Here is a 9,159-nt window from a genome sequence, read left to right on the forward strand (position 1 = left end):
AGAGGGAGAAGCAGACTCCCTGCTGAGCAGGGAGCCTGCCACGGAGCCTGATCCCAGGATCATGACCTGAGCCGAAGGCAGACACTCAACCGATTGAACCACCCAGGTGTCCCAATGTATGTTATATATATAAAAGCATATACATACAGAGTTTACAAAGTTATACATCAAACTCTTAACAATTGTTATTTCTTTTTTTAAAGATTTTATTTATTTATCTGACAGAGACTACAAGTAGGCAGAGAGAGAGGAGGAAGCAGACTCCCCACGGAGCAGAGAGCCTAATGTGGGGCTTGATCCCAGGACCCCAGGATCATGACCTGAGCCAAAGGCAGAGGCTTTAACCCTCTGAGCCACCCAGGTGCCCCTTTTTTTTTCAAGAGAGGAGGAACAGGGAGAGGAAGAGATAAGAGATGGAGAGGAACAGAGGAGAGAGAGAAAATGTTAAGCAGTTTGCACATCCAGCACTGAGCCCAATGTGAGGCTCGATTGCATAACCCTGAGATCATGACCTGAGCTAAAATCAAGAGTCGGACACTGAACCAACTGACTGAGCCACCCAGGTGCCCCAACAATGCTTATTTCTTGAGGAGGCATTACAGGGACTTCTAAATTCTAAGTTATTTTGGGGAGGTGCTAACATTTAGATTGTTTGTTATCCAATGAATATACTACTTTTGTAGACAAATAACAACTTTGCCATGAGCCAAGCACTGATCTAAGTATGGGGGAAACTGTATATTAGTAATAAGGTAACTAGCTACGGACAAATAACTCAAAGATTTAAATGTCATAACAAAATTAGGCTTTATTTTTTATTCACATCACAGCCCCAATTAGGTGTTTAGAAGGCATTCTTTCTTATTTTGATTCAAGGATTGTGTCTCCTATCAACTTATCATGGGACCATCTCAGGCAAGTATATGCAAACATTTTCTATAAAAAGACAAAGAGTAAATATTGTAGGTTTTGTGGGACAAACTGTCACCATTCTGCCATTGTGGCATGAAAGCAGCCATAGATAATAAATAAATAATTGGGCATCACTGTGTCCCAATAAACCTTTATTTACAAAAAATGTAGTGGGCTGGATTTCACCCACGGATGACAGTTGACCAGTCCTTATTCCAGGGTCTTCTTAGAGTTCTGGATTGGATCTTCTCTGCATTCAAGAGGTCAGGGGAAATAATAAGGCAAGCTAGAAAGGGAACTGGACTTGACCCATACCCCTTTGGCCAGAATCCAGACACATAGCCCCAAGCAAATGAGCCTGGGATATGATATTTTCTTGTGACTCGACAAAAGGAAAAGAGACTGGTGACCAGCTAGTGAACCTGCAGCAGAGTCAGCTCTTTTTGTCACCAAATATCCCATTTACTATTTTTCCTTTGTATAGATAATACTCTCCATCTCCAAAGAGGACAGCCCAAAGTTCCACACTGTAAATACATTCAGTTCAAAGTCCAAGCTCTCCAGGTGATGTCCAGTTTTCTCCATCAGGCTTGGATATGGCTCTTCACAGTCTGGTGACCTATGAACTAAAAAGACAAATGATCTGGGGCACCTGGGTGGCTCAGTGGGTTAAAGCCTCTGCCTTTGGCTCAGGTCATGATCCCAGGGTCCTGGGTTGGAGCCCTGCATCAGGCTCTCTGCTCAGCGGGGGGCCTGCTTCACCCCCCACCCCCGCCTGGCTCTCTGCCTACTTGTGATCTCTGTCAAATAAATAAATAAAATCATAAAAAAAATTAAAAGACAAATAATCTACCCAAACACAGCCACATCCATTGGTAATGCAATAAAGACAGGAAAACCGAAAAACGTACTCATTCAGAAGAAGGAAGAATTGAACACAGAGCACTCACTGGGTCACAGCAATTCTGAAATCCCATTGGGTGAATATGGTAAAGGTCTCTTTCTCTGGGGCTGGGTGCACACCTCTGATGGTTCTGCTACCTCACAACAACTCGCTACCCCATAGTCATGTCCTCACTCCACTCAAGCTCTAATACCCTGAACTGGGCAACCATGGACACAAATGTCTTCCTCCCCCTCCAAGTTCCGACACCCGTTGCTAGGCCTCCCCTCCACAGGACACCCTTTTTAACCCAGGCAGCCTCTGACCCTGTGTCCAGATGATACCATACGGACACTTAGTTTCCCAGCTTCATCTATTGACTTTAGATAGATAGAATAATTTAGTGAGAGAAAAAAGAAGGAAGAGAAAATAAAAGGGGAAAAGAACGAGGAAAGACTCAAAGCCCTTTTTAAAAAAAATATAGGGTTTTTTGTTTTGTTTTGATTTGTTTTAAGAGAGAGAGCATGCATGGAGGGGAGGGCGGAGGGAGAGGGAGAGAATCTTAAGCAGGCCCCACACCCACGCCCAGCATAGAGCCAGACACAGGGCTCAATCTCACAACCCTGAGATCAAGACCTGAGCCAAAGTCCAGAGTCAGACACTTAACTGACTGAGCCACCCAGGTGCCCCAGCTCAGGGCCTTTCTTAACTAATTTCTTATTATTGAGGTGTAGCAGCAGTCAGAATTTTTACCTGCAAGGTTCCAGATTTTAGATTTTATTTCCTTGTATTTCTTTTTACAAATCCATGAGGGAATTCTTTCTTTTAATATCTTGGACACAGTGTTAAAAATAACCTCTATTAAGTTTCTATTTTCTATTCCCCCAGGACTCAGTAGACACATAGTCTGCTGCTCAAGTAATCTCAGGCAACAATTTTGCCAAATGTTTTGCCACTGCATCTCACGACTAACCTTCTTTCCATGGACAGATTTTAGATGCACCGCAGCCCATGACCCAGTTACTGTGTAGATGCCGCATAGGTTTGTTGGTCTGTTTGTTCTTATAGTTGTTTCCTACTGTAAGCAGTGAGCAAAACACATAAAGCCTCTACTCTTACTGAGCCTACATTCTGGAGTATTCCTCTAACTTGTCAGCTGGTTTTATTTTAGGAAGGGCATGATTGTTTTAAATTGTGCTTGGGACTTGTTTTCATCAGGTACAGTAAAACATGGAGACACAGCAACTGTCATAAAGGAACAAGTGTTTTTATACTCACGGATCCCTAGAAGCAGGAGGCACACAGCACATCACAGAAGACCAAACAGCAACCACCATGAGGCAGACAAGTGGGCTTCGGGAGGAGGGAATGCAAAAGCTTTTCTTTTGGTTTTCTCAGGAAGGAACGGGTGAGGCAGGGTAAGCAAGCTGAGCAGTTTAGGATTGGATTCTTTGACTTCTGTGAGCTCTGGGCAATAGGTGTGGTCCCCAGATGCCCAGTACCTGGCCCTGGAGTGATTTAGGGCAGAAGGTTAGGGTCCTGAACTGCAGGAACCTGACCAAAGGAGGTGTGTACTCAAGATTCATTGGTTTCCATATCAAAGACCTTTTCCCAGGTAAGACCTTGATGATCTCCAGGAATTTGCTAACTCTGGAAGGAGCAGTTCCTTGCTGGGTCCTTAAGGTCCCAAGACGTCAAAGCATCATAAAATATAAAACATTTTGAAAGGCGAGGAACACTGGGGGGCCCAGCTGGCTCAGTTGGTAGAACATACAACTCTTTGAACTTGGGACTGTGAACCCAAGCTCCACATTGGGTATAGAGATTTCTTTAAAAAAAAATTTTTTTTTTAAATCTTAAAAAGAATTTAAGGGGCACCTGGGTGGCTCAATTGTTAAGCATCTGCCTTCGGCTCAGGTCATGATCCCAGGGTCCTGGGATTGAGCCCCGCATGGGCTCCCTGCTTAGCAGGAGGCCTGCGTCTCCCTCTCCCACTCCCCCTGCTGGTGTTTCCTCTCTCGCTGTGTATCTCTCAGTCAAATAAATAAATAAAATCTTTCTTAAAAAATTTAAATGTGAGGAATATTGAGCTCTCTGACTAGAAGATAATCCTATTCCCTACCTAGTTCCCTTCACTTGGATCAGTCCCGTCCACTCAGCAGCACTCAAATGATACCTCCTTCAGCCACATTTTCTCATCCCCTAATATACATCATCCATATTCAAAAAGCATCAAGATTTTGCACACTTCCTTCCTCTCTATCATTTTCTCTCTCTCCTGAATTTCTCTTAAGGCAACCCCAGACATGTCCTTTCATCCATACATAATTCAGAATGCATTCCTTTAAAAAAAAAAAAAGAAAAGAAAAAGGCTGTTTTCTTAAATTACCATATTATTTAGAAATAAAATCACTCTTCTCTTTTAAAAGAGTAATTAGTATTTTGAGTTATGGTGCTTCTCTGTGGTAGCCAGAATAACCCCCACCCCCACCCCCAAAATGTCCATTTCTAGTCTCTAGAATCCGTGGACATGTTACCATGCATGGCAAAAGGGAATTTGCAGATGCAACTAAGACTCTTGAGACGGTAGAGTTATCCTGAATTATTCAGATGGGCCAAATATTATACAAGAGTCCTATACAAGATAGCCAGAGTCCGAGGAGATGTGACAGCTGAAGCAGGGCCATGATGTGGGAAACCTTCAGAAGCTGGAAAAGGCAAAGAAACAGATTCTCCCCTGGAGCCTCCAAGCTCTAGCTGTCCTGCTGACGCACTGATTTTAGCCCAGTGAGACTTTTTTTTTTTTTTTTTAACTTATTTGACAGAGAGAGACGCAGCGAGAGAGGGAACACAAGCATGGGGAGGGGGAAAGGGAGAAGCAGGCTTTCTGCTGAGCAGAGAGCCCGATGCAGGGCTTGATTCTAGGACCCTGGGATCATGACTTGAGCCGAAGGCAGTCACTTAATGCCTGAGCCACCCAGACACCCCAGGCCAATTTTTTACCTACAACTATAAGATAACAAAATCTGTGCTGTTTTAAGCCACTAACTTTGTGGTAATTTGCTACAGCAACACTAGCAGACTAATGTACTTTGTATGTGAAAATGAATGTATTCTAGCTGACTTAAAAGTACACTATTATTGAAACATACATCAATCAATAACCGATAACATCTTGATCATATATAATTACTTTATAGAAATTGAGTTTTCTTTTTCTTTTAAGATTTTTATTTTTAAGTAATCGCTACACCCAACATGGGGCTTAAACTTACAACCCCAAGATCAAAGGTTACATATTCTACCAACTGAGCCACCCAGGAACTCTGAACTTTTCTTTTATTGAGCAGTTCTTTGTAATTTTGAGCTTGAGAAACAAGAGAACTTTCATACTCATGCTGAAAAAATTAAGTATCTGGAGAATGCCAAACATATTTAATTATGATTAGCATCATCTCCTTTAACCAGATGAAAGTAAACTTCTTTGTGGTTCATCCATTGCTATCTAGGAAACTCCAAATAAAGTTTAGGTGTAACTGTTTTACTATTTTGAATTTGAGGTTTGAATGTAAGAACAATATTTTAAGATCTTATTTTTAATTTAATTTTAAAATTTTTCATTTTTTAAGGATTTATCAGAGAAGACAAGATATGAACATAAGTCATATAAGCATTAATATTTATAAGCCAATCAAAATAAGAGTTCTGTTAAACTTTAGATAAGTGGGGACACCTGGGTGGTTCAGTGGGTTAAGCCTCTGCCTTCTGCTCAGGTCATGTTCTAGGGGTCCTGGGATGGAGCCTTGAGACAGGCTCCCTCCTTGCTAGGGAGCCTGCTTCTCCTTCTGCCTGTTGCTCCCTGCTTGTGTGTGCTTGCTCTCTCTCTTTCTCTCTCTCTCTGACAAATCTATAAATAAAATCTTTTTTAAAAACTTTAGATAAGTTATAATCTAATTTATATATATTTTTGGAAATGGGCAAAACTTTACTGCATGTTTACTCAGAAAATATTTCACACAATAGAAGAATCTTACGTAAATCTTGGGCAAGCTAGGAATTTTGGAAGAATTTTATAACTGGATTTCTCCCTGTGTCATTATGCATTGTGTTTTGTAATACTTTTAAGTCAGGCTATGGACCAAACTAGGGGCATAACTTTAAGATTTATTAATATCTTGTCCATACATAAAGCTTTGCTCCAACTTGGCTTAGTTCATTTGTATATTTCCACAAGGCTTTCCTATTTCCCTTTGAAAAAGGGAGAGAGAAAAAGTCTTGCTTCTAGAACGTTTTAGATTTCTTCAGAGATCATGAAGCTCCAGACAAGTCAGAAACATCAAGTCCTTCTCTGGATTCCCATTCTATCACACATTCAGGCTCATTCATGTAGCTGTTATATAAACCAAATGAATCATTTTTTAAAAAGATTTTATTTATTTACTTGAGTGAGAGAGAGAACGTGAGCAGGGGAAGGACAGTGGGAGAGGGACAAGCAGTCTCCCTACAGAGCAGGGAGCCTGACATGAGGTTCGATCCCAAGACCCTGAGATCATGACCTGAACTGATATCAGATGCTTAACTAGCTTAGCCACCGAGGTGCCCCCCAAATGAGTCATTTTAAAGTCCTCTTGTCTCTTCTCTAAATCTATATGCCTAGAGTTAACCAAACGGCAAAGTTTACAGCCATCTGTCATGTTTAGGGAGCACACAGTCCTCCACAAGATTGTTCTTACTCTGACACTAAATGCAAATTTTTTTAAAAGATTTTATTTATTTATTTATTTGACAGAGATCACAAGTAGTCAGAGAGGCAGGCAGAGAGAGAGGAGGAAGCAGGCTCTCTGCTGAGCGGAGAGCCCGATGCGGGACTCAATCCCAGGACCCTGGGATCATGACCTGAGCTGAAGGCAGAGGCTTTAACCCACTGAGCCACACAGGCGCCCACTAAATGCAAATTTTAAGGGGTTCCCAAAATCACCTTGAGACTTGTTGGTGTACTAGAATGACCCAAAGAATTTACTGAAAGCTGTTGTACTCATGGTTACAATTTTTTTAAAGATTTTATTTATTTATTTGACAGGCAGAGATCACAAGTAGGCAGAGAGGCAGGCAGAGAAAGAGAGAGAGAGAGGAAGCAGGCTTCCTGCTGAGCAGAGAGCCCCATGCGGGGCTCAATCCCAGGACTCTGAGATCATGACCTGAGCTGAATGCAGAGGCTTTAACCCACTGAGACACCCAGGCACCCCCATGGTTACAATTTTTCTAAAAGATTTTATTTATTTGAGAGAGAGACAGAGATAGTGACAGAGAGCACAAGTAGGGAGGAGAGGGAAAAGCAGGCTCCTCACCGCGCAGAGAGCCCGATGCGGGGCCAATTCCAGGACCCTGAGATCAGGACCTGAGCCGAAGGCAGATATTCAACCGACTGAACCACCCAGGTGCCCCCATGGTTACAATTTTTTACTTTAAATTTTTATCCACACCCAAAGTGGGGCTCAAACTGACAACCCTTGAGATCAAGAATTCCAATTCCACTGACTGAGTCAGCCAGGGGATCCTCCTGGTTACTATTTATTATGAGGAAATGATAAATATCAAAATCAGCCAATGATTTTGAAACACAATAAGGCAAAATCTAGGAGAGCTCCAAACCAAAATTTCCAACGTCCTCTCCCATCGAGTTAGTATGTTGTCACTGTCCCAGTGTTTGTGTTTGACAATATTCGTGGACTTCCACCAACCAGGGAAGCTCCCTTGACCTTTCAGGTCCAGAGTTTTTATTAAGGCTTCATTACATAGGCATGACTGATTGATTGATTGTCCACTGGGTTGAACTCAGTCTCCAGCTTAGTCACATGGTTGTCACATGACCAACCCCCACCCTAAACAAAGACACTTCTTTCAAACAGAGATTACCTCCCAGAAGTCAAGAGCACAGGCCAAACCTCTCTTTGAGAAAAGTCAAATTACTTCCCATAGATCTTTGAAAAGAATTTCAGTTTTTTTCTTTCATTGCATTCATTTTCTTCCCTTCGATGGTAATCCTTCTGATTGCATACAAATGACAGATTTTTATGATCAATTAGTTTTTAATAGTTTTCAGAGAGAGGTGGGTAGTCACAGATACAGAAATATAAATGAGGGGCACCTGGGTGGTTCAGTGGGTTAAAGCCTCTGCCTTTGGCTCGGGTCATGATCCCAGGGTCCTGGGATCGAGGCCCACGTCGGGCTCTCTGCTCAGCAGGGAGCCTGCTTCCTCCTCTCTCTCTCTCTGCCTGCCTCTCTGCCTACTTGTAATCTGTCTGTCGAGTAAATAAATAAAATCTTAAAAAAAAAAAAAAACATAAGTGAACCATTACAAAGGCTCCCTACCTTTCTCTTCCAGTGAAGGAAAATATTTTCTTAATTTATGCACAAACAAAACTAGTAGCCACAGTCTTCCAATTCTAGGGCTGAAAGGAAACACAGAGTATAAAATTTACCAGCTGGTTATGGCTGTTCCAGATGTCAAAGAGTTGTTTTCTATTCACAGATACATAGAAAATTTAAAGCTCATAATGACTCACAGAATAAACAAAAAGACAAACCAACAAATAACCAAAAAAAAATTTTTTTAAAAAGACAGATACTCATGTATATTAACTGTATTCAATTAAAAAAAAAAATCAGACTTTCTGACTTCTGCTACCCAACCATGACCAGACTCCCTGTGTCTGTCTGCCATCTGGCCTAGAACAAATGGTTATATCGTAAACAAACAAACAAATAAATAAATGCCAGATTCCATGTTTCTGCCACCAGCAATTGTACACAAATCAAAACCAGAACTACATCCAGACCTGGTCATAAACTACAAAGAGATTCAAACAGAAAAGTGCTATTACACAGGAGAGTGAACTGAGGAGCTAAGAAGATTACATCCAGGTAAAACTAGCCCACACGGTACCCTTCTCTGGCACTGCAGTCAGTTGAGATCTGATAGGTAAACTCTACCTGGCTTCCCAGTGGAATCGCTAGAACTGCTGAGGAAGTCTAAAAGAGAAAGTCATTTAGGAAAAAATTTACTTGCCAAGGAAGTTATTAAAGGGCCTAGTATTTAAAACACTTGCTCATCACAAACCAAAAGGAAACAAAAGAACCAGACATGTATTAAAAGGAAAATGCTCATTTAATTTGGTTACCAAAGTTATTTATTTTTATTTTTTTATTTTTTTTAAAGATTTTATTTATTAACTTGACAGAGAGAAATCACAAGTAGATGGAGAGGCAGCCAGAGAGAGAGAGAGAGAGGGAAGCAGGCTCCCTGCTGAGCAGAGAGCCTGATGTGGGACTCGATCCCAGGACCCTGAGATCATGACCCGAGC

This window comes from Mustela putorius, unplaced genomic scaffold (genome assembly GCF_011764305.1).
Source record: "Mustela putorius furo isolate JIRA1106 unplaced genomic scaffold, ASM1176430v1.1 tig00000275_pilon_pilon_pilon, whole genome shotgun sequence".
NCBI classification, from domain to species: Eukaryota; Metazoa; Chordata; class Mammalia; order Carnivora; family Mustelidae; genus Mustela; species Mustela putorius.